The sequence below is a fragment of the Orcinus orca genome, chromosome 10 (assembly GCF_937001465.1).
Source record: "Orcinus orca chromosome 10, mOrcOrc1.1, whole genome shotgun sequence".
Lineage (NCBI taxonomy): Eukaryota > Metazoa > Chordata > Mammalia > Artiodactyla > Delphinidae > Orcinus > Orcinus orca.
In genome coordinates, this window is record NC_064568.1 from 99,736,843 (window position 1) to 99,755,017 (window position 18,175).

General features: G+C 36.2%; 1 long non-coding RNA gene across 2 annotated transcripts in view; it reads right to left on the minus strand.

The window, feature by feature from the left end:
* The window catches only part of LOC117197113 (uncharacterized), a 276,078-nt gene that overhangs the window by 28,536 nt on the left and 229,367 nt on the right, over nucleotides 1–18,175 (minus strand). The gene's annotated exons all lie outside the window — the stretch shown is intronic.

Genomic DNA, 18,175 nt, shown 5'->3' on the forward strand with positions numbered 1-18,175 from the left:
TTAAGAAAGAAAATAAACCAGTAAAACAATTCTAATCAGTTGTGACGAAAGTATATTTATTATATACTAAGTTTATTTTAATAATTTTATTATAATAAATATACTTATCTAATTTGTGTATCATGGCTACAGAAATTATTCTATGGTACCATTTATTGTATATATGATGAATTCCACTCTTTAACAGTTATGGTCAGTTAAATATTTTATTGCTACATCCAATATCATTTTTTCTGCAACCAATTGCTTGAAAATAATGTAAAGCAATGAGGGATACATTAGTACCCTGTAATAATATCTTTGGTCAAAATCATACATAAGAATAAGGAAGAACTCTGCCTTGGCCTTTTCAAAAGAGATTAACAGATGAACAATTTAAAACTTTCAACATCAAGTTTTCATCTTTTCTTAAGTAATTCTAACCAGGTAAAACAATTTTTCTGTAGGGGAAGATAAATTTGTTTGAAATGAACTCAGAACAATACCATTCTTTGGACACGTGCTCCTAAATTATCTTTGTGCCAGAATAAGTTATAAACATTACAAACCTAATTCATTTTTTGGTCAAGTATTACAATAAAATAATAAAGTATAATACAACTTAGAACTGCAAACGAGTCACTGGTAGAATAGTCAGATAGTACAATTGCACATCCAGAACCAAGTTCTGCTTTGTTCAAGAATCGTAACAAAGGATATTATTACCCCTACCTTCATACCAATCATTTCACCTAAAAGGACTTAGTTCTTTGCCATATGTCCATAGGTGAGCTTCTAACAGCACCTAAGACTTATAATAGAGTCACTATTCCATGAGGTTACTCATTTTTCTGTGCTCTGGCAGACTTGCTGGAAATGACACATTTAAAAGAAGGTGATATCAACACTCTGATCAATTCCAACTAACCACACTTTATTTTCCCTCTCCCCAACACTTATTTATTTTATAGTAGTTCCAAATGAAGATTAAACTTACTTTAAACTGAGCATTGAGTTCTGAATAACCCATTTACTTTATCCTTGGGATGCTTAAGAATTTTAATTAATTAATGATTATGAATCACCTTTAGATCCTTAGAAGGAAGAAGCTAAAACACACTATATTATCATCATTACAAAATTGTAAGTATAACATTGCATTAATTATGGTTTTACATAGACTGTAATTATAAGACACTTAACTCTGGAGGTAATTTCAATGTTGGCAGGCCTCTTGATTTGTGAAATCAAGCAAAATTGTTGTTGCTAAAAAGTGCTGTGCTGTGGATTTTATTAATCCACAGCATCCCTGATCCTGTATAAATCCCTAATTTCTTTTAAATCAAGACTATGTTCTAAAAAAAAAAAGAAAAAAAAAAAAAGACTATGTTTTGTTATAGGATGTATTATTCAACAAGACTTTTTTTCCCCCAAATTTCTTCTCTCAACAGCTCAGTGGGGTTTTGTCACTGGAAGTAACTCAAGGGTTAATTAAACCACCTCACTGGTTTTGCATCTTTTAGCTCACGGACCCAGCCGCTCCGGGGCATGTGGGATCTTCCCAGACCGGGGCACGAACCCGTGTCCCCTGCATCGGCAGGTGGACGCTCAACCACTGCGCCACCAGGGAAGCCCGGTTTTGCATCTTTTGCTAGAACTATTTATATGCTTCTCATACTTGAAATTAACAGTGTTGTTTTGTTTTGTGTACAGAAGTGATGGCATCAACACATAATTTAAGTGGCTTAGAACTAAATTATTATCATCTTACGGAAATGTCTGCTGAACCAATGTTGAAGCTATACAAATCTTTTCTTCTAACTTTATTGATTAAAATCTTTCACTGGCTTTTCATTCCAGTAGAATAGTGTTAATCTGAAAGAGTTTTTACCCCGGGGACTCAACCTATCTTCAACTTCTGGCGCTTCTTCATTTTATCACTTCCGCAACCTCCCCCACACAAGTGTACACACACACACATTGTGTTTCAAGAACATAGGATGGCCGTGTACTCTTGATTACCCATAAACTTTCTTCATCCTTGGTCTCCTTTCAAAAATCTGCTTTTCATGTTGTTCAAATATCATCTCTTTTGCAAAAATTCCTCCCGATCCCAGGCAGAATATGCTCATTATTCCCCTATAGGGTCCAGTTTACACCTCTTTTAATTAATTAATGATTATGAATCATCTTTAGGTCCTTAGATGGAAGAAGCTACAGCAAACTAGATTATTATTATCATTACAAAATTGTAAGTATTATAATCTTACTTTTCATTCTTTTTTTTTTTTTTTGCGGTACGCGGGCCTCTCACTGTTGTGGCCTCTCCCGTTGCGGAGCACAGGCTCCGGACGTGCAGGCTCAGCAGCCATGGCTCACGGGCCCAGCCGCTCTGCGGCATGTGGGATCTTGCTGGACCGGGGCACGAACCCCTGTCCCCTGCAGCAGCAGGTGGACTCTCAACCACTGAGCCACCAGGGAAGCCCTACATTTCATTCTTATTGTGTCTACATCTACTATTAACTTAGGAGGTCTCAAAGAACAAGAAAAGGAGATAAAACCAACATTTTAAAAGTATCTATCCAACTTTCCCCAATTTTCTGGGATAAAACTGGGTGACATAGAGGTCAAAAAAATAACCAAGTTTATATAGTTAGTAAGTATCAGAGTCAGAATGTTGAATCCAAGCCCACGTGACTCCAAAACCTGGGACCTTTCACTCTGCAAGCAAGACTATCTGTCCCATTTTGAAAATATGTGCATACTCAGTGACAGCATATACACCCAATAGATGGGTGAATAAATAAAACTCCCGGGACATGAATTGGACTCCCCAGATGGTAGGGATGGAGCTCTCCAGGAACAAGGTCAAAACACCATAGTGGCACCTGGTCTCCAAGCTCTGCTTTTTACCAGCCCCAGCCCTGTCCTGAGTGATATTATTCAGATGTCACTCATTTCCAGGTGACCCATGCCAGGATGGGGGCTTTTAGAAAATACAGGGGGGTTCTTAGTACTCAAGCCAAAACCATTTTTTGCAGCACTCGATGTTGGATTTCCTCTTCTTCCAAAACACATATTTTGTACGTACTCCACCATTTTATAGTACTTTTAAAGGCAACATGATATCATGAAAAGAATGTAGATAATGATCCCCTGATCCTAGCTCTGCCTCTCACTGGCTAGATGACCTTGGACAGGCTGCTTAACTCCTCTATGTGTCCTTTTTCTCATGTGTAAAATGAGAATAGTACATACGTCTGAAGGCGGTTGGGAGAATTATATGGAGAAATGCATGAAAATCGCCCAACACAGTCCCTGAGAATAAAGTAGGCCCTCTTTGAATATTAGCTCTTACCCTGGTAATCTTTTTCTAAAAATTTCATTGAAGTATAGCTGATTTACAATGTTGTGTTAATTTCTGCTGTACAGCAAAGTGACTCAGTTATACATATATATACATTCTTTTTCATATTCTTTTCCATGATAGTTTATCACAGGATATTGAATAAAGTTCCCTGGGCTATACAGTAGGACCTTGCTGTTTACCCATCCTATAGATAATAGTTTGCATCTGCTAGTCCCAAACTCCCAATCCTTCCTCCCCAACCCTGGTAATCTTAACATTCCTTGGCTGTCCCAATACTTAAGATCTTGTGGTACTGTCAGATGGGTCTGTTTCCTACTGCAGGTCAGGTGCTATGCCTGAGCTAATTCAGGGGCCTGGTCATGAACACCTGCCACAGTTAGAGCCTGGATAAGAGAGTGAACACCTTTATTAAAGACAGAGTGCACAAACGGGTCTGGCCAAGATATGTTTGCTTCATTTGTTTCCACAGACTTAATTCTCAATACAGAGTCTATGTTAGACTAATAACTTTTATCTAAAGAAGCAAAAGATAGTTTAAATGAAGAATCCCTGTTCATCACATTACCATTCCCCTAGGGAGACTCTACAACCCACCCTCTGCCCTAGAATCCATTTCTTGATCTTGCCTATTAAGCAAAATGATAGATAAATCTTCCAGATGCAAATAAGTTGTGGTTCCGTATTCACATCCTGAACCCCAAACACCCCAAAGTCAGGCTACCCCAGTTTATGTTTTGCTTTCTCCACTTGCCTCTTTATGCATTCAAATTGACAAATGCCCTTGTACATTATTTTTAACCCACCCATACCTAATGCATCAGTATCTTGTTATGTTTCCTTTGATTTCATTGCTTGCCGTGCTAGTATCAGCAGCACAGAATTGCCAAAGCACTAAGCAGCCCAATTTTTCTTTAATTTCTCAGAAAATTGACAGTTTTATGAACTGTCTCTTTACCTATGCCCCATAAACATGTCAGGCTGTGGAAAACCATTCTAATTAAATCCCAAGGGGACCGCAATGGAAGATTATAGCTTCTTGGCAGGTTATTAAAAAACAGTTGTTCGTATATACACAAGTATGTGTACTAGAGCCTAATATTTGACAGAACAGTCAAGGAATTAACCTCACTGGCAGCTTCCGCTGAAAATGACTGAAAAGAAATGAACAAAGTGAGTGGGGGGATAAGACTGCTCCATTCAAGCCTTGATGTTTATATCTTTTGTGAGTTCCTACAGATTACCAGATAGTTTAAAAGGTGTCTGAGGTCCTCACCTTCCTCAGTGGGTATTTTATACCTGCTGGAGAAAATTTATACAACTGTCATCTTTCCACTGAGTAATTTCAGATACCAGGATTCTCCTGGAATATATATAATTGTGCTGGTGGAAAAACAAATAAAATAAGGAGAATTTTTCCTCTCACGCACTCTCAGAATAGAAACGTCTGGCATGTGGGACGCCAAATTTAAGAAAAAAAAATAATTCCTGTTTATGAGAATATTTTCCTAAATTTGCATTCTTGCTAAATGAACTCTACTTTCTAACTGGATAGGTAAATATTTCAACCTAACTGGAGACAGCCATTTCTCAGATGGGTAAGTCAAAATCCAGTGTGAAGAAGAATAATCTGTGACGTTCTCTATGGAATATATGATTCACAGAAATGAATATAACGTTTAATTAATCAGTTAAATTTGGGATTGTGTACCAGCTGAATAATGATTCTGGTTGATATTAAAGATATTGAGTCATTAAAGTGTGATCCTGAAAATACACCTTCCCCCTTCCCAGTGAAAAGCAGACCGGTGGTAAGACATCACGCTACTGAGGTCAGTTTATATACTCAGACTCAAATAAGGATGGTTCCCTTTTTTCCCTTCCATGGCCTTAGAGTGTACTAACGTTTCTAGCAACTATAAAAAAAATTCATGCCCATGATCTACAGGGGAAATTGAGTAAGAAAGTATGACGCCTCACGCAAATCCACCATCACCACTGTCCAAAGTGAAAATAAGGAGTGACTGGTGATATCTTGGCAAATGAAAATCCTGCTGTATTTCCCCTGGAATTTGAGCCAGTTGCCAGTCGATTCTACTAAATAAACTGCAACTACACATAAATCAGATCTTGTGGCATAACAAACACCATAGAATCTCAGAAACCAAATGAGAAAATAGTGCCTGATGCCTGGAAAATTAAATTGGTTTGGGTTATATTTTTCTGTTTGCTGCTGTTTTTACTTCTGTCTCCAAACTTATTTCCTCTTGCTTCCATCTTTATATCCCCCTTTTTCTCCAGAATCCTTTTCCTCTGCCTATAAATATATTCAACTCTCCTGTAACCTCATAAAAAGTCTATTCTTGATCCTTTTTCATCCTGAAGTCACTCTCCCTTCCCTTCACCAAAAACTTCTTGCAAAAGTACTCAGACCTGCTCATTCCAGCTTGTTTCATCTCATTTATTGCAGACTTCCTCTCCACCACTTCCAGGACTGTGCTTAAGAGCCCTGAGCTCCTATTGAGAAGTGGCACTAAAAGACAACTAAAGAACTTCCGGTCATGTCACCTGACAATACGTCTCAGGTCTCGATATTTATTAGCCTGTCTGCTCCTTGCCTTGGTGCTCTGCCCACGTCCACCTTGCCTGTAGCTCTTGACCACCTGTTGACATCTCAGATCCAGCCTTTGGCTGCTGCTCTGCCTACTTCCTGGCTCTCTTAGAATAAACCCTCCCACCTGCATCTGGGAAGTCCTGTTTGGCTATAAGGACCTCCAGACTTCAACCTCTTAACCCAAGGAACACCCATTCCTAGTCATCCCCACATTTGAGGTTTTCCACTTATATTGTGTACCCTTCATTGGTCGATGACTACACAATTGCAAAATAAAATGCCTTTTCCCAATTCCTCTTCTATGTGACCTTCAGCTGAGTGCTGTCTCATCCTTGAGAATTCCTCATTTCTTAGTTTGCGTGCTACCAATCTTCATTCCTCCTAACTCTATGCAGTCTCTTTCTTAGTCCCCTTCAACAAATCCTTACAGTTTTCCTTCTCCTTAAATGATAAGGACTGTGCAAGATCCTCTAATAAGCCATCTTTTCCTCTCTTTGTACAATCTCTTAATTAATATCCCTTTCTATGGATTTATTGCATTCTCCATATCAAAGACTGACAAATCTCTCTCTCTTTTCCCTCCTTAGCTTTAGACGTGTTTCCAGTTGTCTTCTGGACATTTAAATTTAGATACCTAATCTACCTTGATGTGTCCCAAATCCAACTGTGTTCCCACACATCCAATTTTTCTTCTCGATCTTCCTACACCTGTTGAAGGACTATATTCCCAGGCTCCAAAGTTCAGTAATATTTTTGACTCCTAGTTTTGCTGAGCTCCTGTATTTAATTGGTAGCTGAGTAGTGTGGATTTTACTTCTAGAATATCCCTGACATCTATACAATATTGTCCAATTCTGCTGCAATTTTCATCAGCTTTCATCACATTTATTGTAATTAATTTCTTTGCAGTTTCTTCTCATCTAACATACCATATTTAAATCTGCCTTCTTAAAATTCAATTGCAATCAAGTCATCCATCTGTTTAAAAATGTTAAATGATAATGATAAGACAATTCATCACTGTCTACAGTTTTTAAAACCAGTTCCCCACAACCAGGCCATCTTCCATCCACCCACTCTCCACTCCTTTGGGTAGACCTACAGAAGCATTTTCCAACCTCAACCTCTCCCTCAACATTTATAAATGCCTTTGCTCATGGCTTTTCATCTACCTTCCAAAACTTTCCCCCAGTATCTCAGATTCTTGTTTAAATGTTGCCCATTATGATTCCAAGTCTAGGGCAGGACATATTTAGGATAAGTCTGGACATTTTGTTAGGAAAGCAAGGAAGCCATGAAAAACTAATTGAGTCATATTGTAGGAGAAGGGAGCAATATGAAGGGTCCCTACAGGCCAAAGATGGGGCTCCAGACAGTCAAAAAGGATGATATCTGAAATGGATTGCAGCACATCAAATATATGAAAATTCATGAGTTTATAAGAATATTCTTAAATTTCTTAAGAAAGTGCTCCCCATCCTTTAAGGTCCATTTCTAATGTTAACCTGTCCATGTATCACTTTTTGATTCCCTCAAATGACCTGGTTAGCTTCCTCCTTTGAATCCCTGTAGCATTTCCCTTTTACTCCTGGTATTCTACTTTTTCCTAATATATATGCTTCCAACAATATAGAAGCCATGTGATTCATGAAGTCACTTTTAGAGGTCAGGATTTCATTTCAAATGTATGTAAATGTTCTCTGAATGGTAAATGATCCATTCTTCAACACCAAGAATTCTAGTAAGACTTATGAGACCAAAAATTTTAAGTATTCTATTTTTGTTTATTTTCATCTTTTAAATTTTTATTCAATTTATTATGTATTACTATTTTGTCTGCTACCTCAAGTTGTTCAGCAAGTAAAGTTAGTATAAGGAAAATAGAATAACGTATTAGTAGCCTGTTAGATTCCAACTATCAATATCAATGTTCTGCTGCCCAGTAAAATTGGTTATGTGTTAACTATATGTAAGAAACCACTATTTGATAATTATAAATAATACACGAATAACAGAAAAACAAACTAATTTTAACTATTTCAAGAAATTAAGATTCTTATATCTGGTCTATTATTGGAAAAATAATAAATGAAAAGTTATCTGGTTTATGAAATTCTTTCCATTACAATCTCTATAAAAATTGTAAAACATTTCGAGCACTTTGTTTTCCCTTGATTGTACTTATCCAAACATAGCATAAATTCCTATTCCTGACACCTCTTCTGGATGACTTTGTTATGTCATTACTAGAGTTACTTTAAGAAAGTAAAGAAATACATCTGAAAATCTCAAATAACAGAGCAATAAATGCCAAAACTATAGTAATAAAATGAAGTGGGAATTTAAGGCAAACAATTGGATAATTCACGATTCAAAAGACACTTAATCTCAATAACAGGAATTATCTGGATTAGCACTGTCCATAAAACATTCTGTGATCAAGAAAATGTTCTGTAAATCTGCATTGTGCAATGCAATAGCCACTAGACATATGGGGCTACTGCCACTTGATATGTGGTTAAAATGTCTGAAGAATGTAACTTTTATTTTATTTAAATTTAATTAGTTAAATTAAATTGTCCCTTGTGACTAGTGGATACAATATTGGACAGTACAAATCTAAACCATTGCTTCCATCCTTGAATGGAATTAATTATTCCATTTTATTAATTAGTATTAACATTTACAGTAACAAATGCCCACAAGCAAAGAGTACAAACAGACCATTCATAACTGAAAATATAACTACTACTGCTAACTACTGACCATCTGTATGCTCTAAACACTATTTTTAGGTCTTTACAAATGTTATCCTATTTAATATTCAAAACATCCGCGGGACACTGATGCCATAAATATTTAGATTTTGCGAAGCAGGAAAACAAATCACAGAGAAGTTAAGTAACTCCCTCAAAAATACCATCTAGAATTGGTAATAAAGATTTGAACTCAAGGGGTCTGACTCCAGAGCTCACGAAATTTGTTCTCCTACTACACCACCAGTGCAAAACCACCTACCTTTGTGGTAATCAAAGTCGTAGGTGAATTAAAATAAGACAGGTTATAAATTGTCACCCATTAAATTAGCAAACATTTAAAAGGTTATAGTATCCATAAATACCTTACTATTGCAGCTAGGAGAACACAATAGCCAATTCATCTAATTTGGCAATAAGAACGAAGAATCACAATTATGCCCACACCTTTCATCAGTTCCCATTTCTGGGAGTTTATTCTAGAGTAAAGAAATTCCATAAATACTTAAAATATACCCAGATATTCATAGGCTGCCATTATTTTACCAACAGGCAAACGCTGATACAATACAAATACAATAGAAATTTATGGTGGATTTCCTGAAGTCAGTTTACAAAAACCAAAAAGAAAATTGGGGCTAAAGCAATTTTTTCGATTTGAAATTCTTTTAGAAATATTATAAAAAAAACAGAAGAGACTTTATCAAGACACTGAATTAATTAAAGCTAATTTCGATCTAAAATCCTAAATCGAGCTCATCCAATGTTGCCTCTTAAGGTTTGCAAAAATTTTCAGAAGTAATTTTAAAGCATTTTTTGCAATAGAAATTTGTTTAACACTATATGAGAATATATAGTCCTGATTAATAACAACTTAACATAAAGAAAATCAACTATGCCAGAGTAATCATTTTTTTTGGAGAAAATACAAAATAATCATTATTAAAGGTAATTAAACATGACATTTAAATTCATTCATGATCTATAACTGACAACTCACAATAAAATAATCTTGGATTGGACTACATCTTAATTCTTGAGTTTTCAGTGTGTTTTTACTACAAGGGAGCTTTACTTAAAGTTCTATAAAAAAGGAAATGCTAACTATAAATTCAATATTTGATGTCATTTATATTACTTAGTTGTAGTTGGAATGTGGGTAATTATGAATTTACAGCTGACCCTTGAACGATTTGGGGGTTAGGGATGCCGACCCTCTGAACAATCAAAAATCTCATATAACTTATTATCAACTTAATAATTAAGAGACTATGATGCCCAATAGAATATTAAACACATAATAAAAATGTTTAAGTAATAACATGGAAAAGTTTATGATACAAACTTTTATGTTAGGTAAAAATTAGAAAATAAAACTTATAGTATGATGACAACTTTAAGGGGAAATTATTCCTCACAAAATTAGGATAATTAGGTTATATTAGAATAAGAGACAAAGTGCTTTTTCCTCTACTTTCCAAATTATGACCACAGTCATGGGATTTGAGGAGAATAAGTTATTCAATTTGAAGCTCTCACTGAAAAATATCATACCTTGTTACTCAGGTGCAGCCAACCTGGGAGATTTAAAAAATGCAGAATCCCAGGTCCCATTCCAGAATTCCTGAATCAGCTTCTTCATTTTAACAAGATTCCGGGTGATTTTTTATGCACATTAAAGTTTGAGAAGCACAGATACAACATGCTACAGGTAATGAACACTTGATGCTTCTTGGAAATCGATCTTCCAGGCTATAATAACTAATCAAAGATTGAAGTCAATCCTCTGAATTATCAAGGACCTATTTCCATATAGGGTATCTTTATAAATGAGGATTAATCCTGCCATCATTCTTGGGAATTTTATATGTAGATGATTCATGAGACATTCTGGTCCTTCAGAATCCTGACTTTCTTGACTCCAGACGTTTCCTCTAATCCACTTCACGCCTCTCCACTCCAGTGGTTTCACCCTAGACCTGGGATCAATAAAGGGGAGCTATAAACTCTTCACTAACATTGGAGATCCATCCTCTTTAATTCATCCTGCCAAGAGATGCCATAGAATTCTTCCTAAAACGCTGCGATATTTTATCATGATTGCTTCCTGTTCAACTATTCACTATTACCTCCTTTCCAGCATCTACCAGATTGTTGGGTAATTTTTGGTTTATTCAACTATTCTCTCCTCCCATCTCCAACCCTTACAGCATGAGACAATGTCTTATCCTCTCTTGAACAGAAATATTTAGCCCAGCTCCTGTCTCAAAGCAGGCATTCAGTGAATGTTTGAAGAATGGGCACAGTCATAAGTATTTTTCCCACTTTCACGAATCTTTATACTCAGCCATTTGCACTAAGTACAATTACTCATTTTGCAAATAAGGAAGCAGATGCCCATGACTTGCCAAAGATTAAAAATGGAATGTGAACAAAGAGCAGAAAATCTCAGGTTTTCTTCCTCTATAAATCACAATTTTTCATTTCAATAGATTTCTTTTTCCAGTTTACAATTCTGCTTAAATCTCAAGCCCTGTCACAGTCTGCCCTCTTCCTGCCTAGCCATTGGTAAGACTACTTTCTTTGCTATATTCAGGTAAACCTGCTCATTGACCCACTTATGCTATGCTTCTTCCCTCCTTCATAGCTTATGTTCATAACTGTTAGCCTAAAAGAGCACCTTAATTCTTAAACAAATGCAAGTCATCATGAGTCCAATCTCTAAATTTCTATTGCAGTGTTACCCAATACTGCACAATTTTAGTACTGTAGTCCTCACTTTGCATGACTCCAGTATACACCGATATGATCATTACGATGATCATGGTTTAGTTAAATAGCACCAATTTCCCCAACAACACGGTTCCAATTTCAGCTACATGGCATATTAACAGTAAGTAGTTGCATAAAGTAAAACTTTGCTGCTCACTCTCTAGTTTACAGATCAATATGTACATAGCAGATACGCATCATGATCAGTGGCAAACCCCATCATTTCCTTCAGAGTCTGTTGGTGGTTGGTCACCGTTACCAGTTTACAAAAAGACAGAAAAGCGTGTAGTTGTGTTGATTCCTTGTCTCTCAGGGAGAAAACCAAGTGGCGTTTTACACGAATTGGAAAACCAAAGAGGGAATTGGTCAACAATAATGAAAATGTAGCAAAGAAATGAAAAGTGGTAACATCGGAAATAAAGCTAGAATCAGATGTAAATGAAATTAGAAGCAATCCTGGGAATACTGACACTGCTGTATTTCAAGAGATTCTATTAGCTATGCAGCCAGGGGAACTTTGTGAAAATGACTGTATTGATACAAATGAAGAAAACAGTTGAGATGAAAAGCATGAAAATACTGGCAAAGAAAGAGAAAAAGTTCTACAGGTATCTTATAACTTTGAAAATGTAGAGGATAAAATATCAGAAGCTGATCCAAACTTAGAAAACAGCATGAAAATTTGCAAAGGCATAGAAAAGATGGGTCCTCACTCCATAGCAGAAGTTATGCTAAGAGAACAAGGAAGCATTCCCAAACCACTCTTGATACTTGTTTTGTAAAGAAATAAAACACTTTAATTCACAATATTTTTAACGTTTTCTATTACACTGTGCTGTTATTTTTTCTAATTTTTTATTTCTCTATACAGTACAAGAGTTCTTAACATTTTAACAAAATGTTTTAATGCTATGGAATAATATTAACTTTTTCCAAGGTGCTCAATGTCACTAATCGTAAGGGAAATGCAAGTCAAAACCACAAAGAAAAATCACCTCATCCATGTTAGAATGGCCATGATCAAAAAGATAAAAGAAAAAAGTATTAGCAAGGCTGTGGGTAAAAGGGAACCTTTGTACACACCTGACGGGACTATAAATTGTTACAGCCATTATGGAAAGTTGTATGGAGGTTCCTCAAAAAATTAAAAGCAGAACTACCATATAATCCAGCAATCCCACTTCTGAGTATTTATCCAAAGGAAATTGTCGCCAGGGGCTGGAGGAAGAGGGAATGGGGAGATGTTAGTCAAAAGGTACAAACTTTCGGTTTTGCGAGATAAATAATTTCTGACATACAGGATGGTGACTATGATTAACAGTACTGTATTGTATACTTGAAATTTGCTAGGAGAGTAAATCTTAAGTGTTCTCATCACCCCCACCCCCGCCCCAGAAGGCAACAGTGTGAACTGATGGACATGTTAACTACCTTGATTGTGATCATCCTACTATGTACAAATATATCAAATCATCAAGATGTATACTGTAAACAGATACAATTTCTATTTGTCAATTATACTCCAGTAAAGCTGAAAATTAAAAAATCAAAAGGTCTCTGCATAATTTCAGCTTGCACAGCCATATTACGGTTCCATGCTGCCAGAGAAAGTAAGGAATGCCTCTACTGGATTTTCCTTTTTTTTTTTTTCTTTTTTTTGCGGTACGCGGGCCTCTCACTGCTGTGGCCTCTCCCGTTGCCCCCTCTGCATCGGCAGGCGGACTCTTAACCACTGTGCCACAAGGGAAGCCCTCTACTGGATTTTTGATGTATGTTTGTTCTATCTCCTTCTCAGCTAGACTGTGAACTACCTGAGGATGGTACCCTGTTATAATTTTTTAACTGAGGTAAAATTCAGATAACATAAAATTCACCATCTTAACCGTTTTAAAGTGTACGAGTCAGTGGTTTCTAGTACATTCACCATGCTGCACAACCATCACCACTATCTAGTTCAATAACATTTTCATCAACCCTAAAGGAAGCCCAGTACCCACTAACCAGTCACTCTGCGTTTTCCCCTGCTCTCTGCCACTGCCAATCACTATTCTACTTTCTGTCTCTAAAGATTTGCCCATTCTGGACAATTCATATAAATGGAATCCTACAAAAATGTGAGTTTGGTGTGAGTTTTCAATTAGCCTAATATTTTCAAGGTTCAGCATGTATAAGTACTTTACTCCTTTTTATGGCTGAATAGTAGTCCATTGTATGAATATGTCATATTTTATTTACCCATTCAAGAAATGCTGGATATCATTTTTCACCCTTTGGCAATTATGAATAATGCTGTTATGATAATTTGTGTACATATTTTTGTTTCAATATATGTTTTCAATTCTCTTGGATATATAACTAGGAGTGGAATTACTAGGTCATATAATAATTCTTTATTTAAGTTTTTGAGGAACAGTTGAACTGCTTCTCACAGCAGCTGAGCCATTTTACATTCTCACCAACAATGTATAAAGATCCCAATTTCTCTAAACCATTGACAACACTTGTTATTTTCACTTTTTTTATTCTAACCATTCTAGAGAGCATAATGTGGTATCAATTTATGGTTTTGACTTGCATTTCCTTAATGACTAATAATGGTGAGCATTTTCTCTTATGCTTGTTGGCCATTTGTATCTTCTTTGGGGAAGTGTCTATTTAAGCCCTTTGCCCATTTTAAAATTGAGTTGTCTTTCTTGCTGAGTTGTAAAAGTTCTTTATATATTCTGGATGATAGACTCATCAGATATATGATCTAAAAGTATTTTCTGCCATCCTATTGGTTGTCTTTTCACTTGCTTAAGAGTATCATTTGATGCACAAGAGTTTTTAATCTTGATGAAGTCCAATTTATGTATTTTTTATCTTCTTGCTTGTACTTTTGGTGTTATAGCTAAGAATAGGCCAAATGCAAGGTAATGAATTTGTATCCCCATGTTTTCCTCTAAGAGTTTTGTATTTTTAGCTCTTATATTTAAGTCATGGATCTATTAGAGTTCACTTTTATATGAGGCCTGAGATAAGTGTCCAAATTCATTCTTTAGTGTATGGATATTCAATTGTCCCAGAATGATTTGTTGAAGTGACTATTCTTTCCCCAATGAATGGTTTTGATTTCTGTGTCAAAAATCAAGTAGCCATAGATATATGAGTTTATTTCTGGACTCTGAATTCTATTTTATTGACCTATATGTCTATCCTTATGCTGGTATCACATTGTTTTGATTACTGTAACTTTGTAGTGAGTTTTGAAATTATAAAATGTGAATCCTCCAACTTTGTTCTTTTTCAAAATTGTTTGGCTCTTCAGGGTTCCTTGCAATTCCACATGAATTTTACAATCAGCTTGTCCATGTCTGTATAAAAGATATTTTGGAATTTTAATAGATATTATAGTGAATGTATAGCCCAATTGGGGAAGTATTGCTATCTCCACTATATTAACTCTTCCAATCTGTTAATACAGAATATGCTTCAATTTACTCAGCTCTTTAAAAATTTCTTCTGGTAATGTTCTATAATTTTCAATTACAAGTGCAAATGTACTTCTTTGGTTAAATTTACTCTTTTTTGATGCTATTATAAGTGGAAATGTTTTCTTTATTTTTGGAGTTTTTATTGCTAGTTATAGAAATACAAACAATTTTTGTATTTTGATCTTGTATTCTGAAGCTTTTCTAAATTCACTGATTAGCCCTAATAGTTTGGGAGTTTTGGGGGTGAATTCCTTGGATTTTCTCACAGATCATGCTATCTGTGAACCAAGATAATTTTACTTCTTCCTTCCCAATCTGATTGGCTACTATTTCTTTCTCTTGCCTAACTGCTTTTGCTAGTATTTCTAGTACAGTGTTGAATAGAAGTGGCCAGAGTGGATATCTTTGTCTTGTTCCTGATCTTATCAGTAAAGCTTTCACTCTTTCACCAGTAAGTGTCATGTTATATGGCTGTGGGTTTTTCATAAATGCCCTTTATCATGTTTAGGAAGTTCCCTTCTATTCCTAGTTTGTTAAGTGGTTTGTTTTTGGTTTGTTTTGTTTTGTTTTGTTTTTTTGTGGTACGTGGGCCTCTCACTGTTGTGGCCTCTCCTGTTGCGGAGCACAGGCTCTGGACACGCAGGCTCAGCGGCCATGGCTCACGGGCCTAGCCGCTCCGCAGCATGTGGGATCTTCCCGGACCGGGGCATGAACCCGCATCCCCTGCATCGGCAGGCGGACTCTCAACCACTGCACCACCAGGGAAGCCCTATTAAGTGTTTTTATCATGAAAGAGTGTTGGATTTTGTCAGATGCTTGTTTGCATCAATTGAGATGATCACAGGATTTTTTTTTCCTTCATTCTATTAATGTGGTGTATTACTTTGATTGATGTTTGTATGTTGAACCACCCATGTATTCCTGGGATAAATCCTACTCAATCGAGTGGTGTAATCCTTTTAATATGCTGTTGAAATCAGTTTGCTAGTATTTTGTTGAGGATTTTTGCATTTCTATTCATAAGGGATATGGGCCTGTAGTTTTCTTGTGATTTCTTTGTCTGGCTTTAGTATCAAGGTAATGCTGGCCTCATAGAATTTCTCCTCTTCTGTTCTTTTAGAAGAGTTTGAGAAGAATTGGTCTTAATTCTTTAAACATTTGGTAGAATTAAAAAAAGGTATCATATTTTTCAGTCTGTATGTGTGCATACGTGTGTTTAGAAGGGTATTTGACACAGAAAAAGATATTTAATGTGTAAATAAATTTCAAGCCAAGAAAGAAAAGTCACTTTTTTAAAAAGGTAAGTAAATCAGCTTGAATATACTCAACTTTCTGTAAATGTGTTCATTGTGTGAATATCTTCATCTAATGTCATCCCAGCCAGGACCTGAAATAAATTTTCAAAAAGCTAGCAGGCAGGAGGGGTTCAAACACATACTATAGACATAAAAAAACAGGAACAAGCTCTACTAGATGGCTCAAAAAAAAAAAAAAACCTCCGAGGTAATACACTCCCCCACCATCCAAGGAGAAACTATGTAAAAATCCATAAATGGATTAACGAGCAGAACTGTGGCTGAAGAAAACCAGATTAGCTCTGCCAAAGATGACAGCCGTAAAATGCACCAAGAAAATATCCAACAACAGAAAAGAGAAATTATCTGTTGGTAAAAAGTCAAGATTCTGAAAGTAGACACCACCAGCCTAATTTAATAATTGCAGGATCCCTGATGGAAGGAAGAAGCAGGATATGGTTGAATCTTTTTCAAAATTTAATTAAAACCAAAATGGCACTTATTCCTTTGCTCCTCCATGATTGAAGCAGCTTCACAGAATACCAGCAAAACAAGCCAAGATCAGAGCCAATGACTCACCACATTTTCAGAAGAGGATTTTAAGAATCAAATAAACAGAGTTTAGAATTGCAGGGACTAACGTTCCACATGCAGCTTCCAGATCTGTCCCTGTCTCTTCGCTGCATGCTTCAACGGCACTCTGCACATCCACTGTGCCTTACACGATATCTGGCCGCCTGCCTGCCCCAGAGTGAGCCCTGAGCAAAACCGCATTCACCGAGGCCTTCACTTGTCCCTGGGAAAAAGAGCGTTTTCTCTCCCGTGCCCAGGAGGGAAACTTCCAAGATCTCTCCCAGACTTCAAGGGAAGCCGAGAGATTCTAACAAGTAATTTTGGTCTGCTTGATGTTTGGTGAGATATGAACCCACCCTGTTAGGTGTTTCTCTTTTTACTACCTGCTGGAAGAAAAGAGGACCCCATGCTAATTGCGAAATCTCTTTGAAAATCTTCAGATTCACATGCTACTCTTACCATTTGTCCTTAGCAGGCGTCAGTCAAGATTTGTTAGCTTTACTGGATTTGAAAGAAAACAATTTGAAAACGAATTTCTGTTCTGAAAGGCATTTTACACAACTCAAAAGAGGGGAGATAGCAGAAAAGTGGTGAGCAAAAATGGTTGTTACCAGGGAAGCAGGGGCTTTGCTAGATTTGGTTCCATTTGGCAAACTATGGAAGCAAGCAGTTATGGCTTATTTGATGTTGCTGATTTCTGGAGCCTATATCTGATATGTCTCAGCCTTTGATTAAGAAAGTCAAGTTTATTGGTAGGTGATTCACCAGTAAGAGAGCTGGGCTGAACACAGGTAAATGACCTTTGGCATGAGGTCTCTGAAAAGTACTGAATAAAGACTTCAAGTTCTGCTCCAGAAAATTAAAGGTATGGATATAAATCGTTTTTCTTAAAATCCCCATTGGATTTTATAAGTTTCTACTTTGAGCAATAGAATTTTTACTCTTGAAATCTAAAGAATAAATAAATAAAAACAAAAATCATGGGGTATGCAAATTTTGAGTTGAAATAGAATCATCCAAAGAGTTTTCTAAATTAGAGGAGAAGGCAAACTATACAGTGATCAATTAATTAATTAATTGATTAATTAATATCAATTACTGGCAAGAAAACTATGACGCTGAGAATTTCTCATTTATTAAATCACATAACAACTGAAAATACCTCAAAATTTTCTTATGAATTAGTTAAATCAGTTGCCCCTTTCTTTCCAAAGTTTTGACTAGTTTATTAAACAACCTGGTTAGGAAACCCTTTTTGTAAGTTTGTTCTCCTTCCTTTTCCCCCAACTCATTGACTGCTCATCCTTAGTCTCAGATGCCATTCAAATTTGCTATTTGTCTGTTTT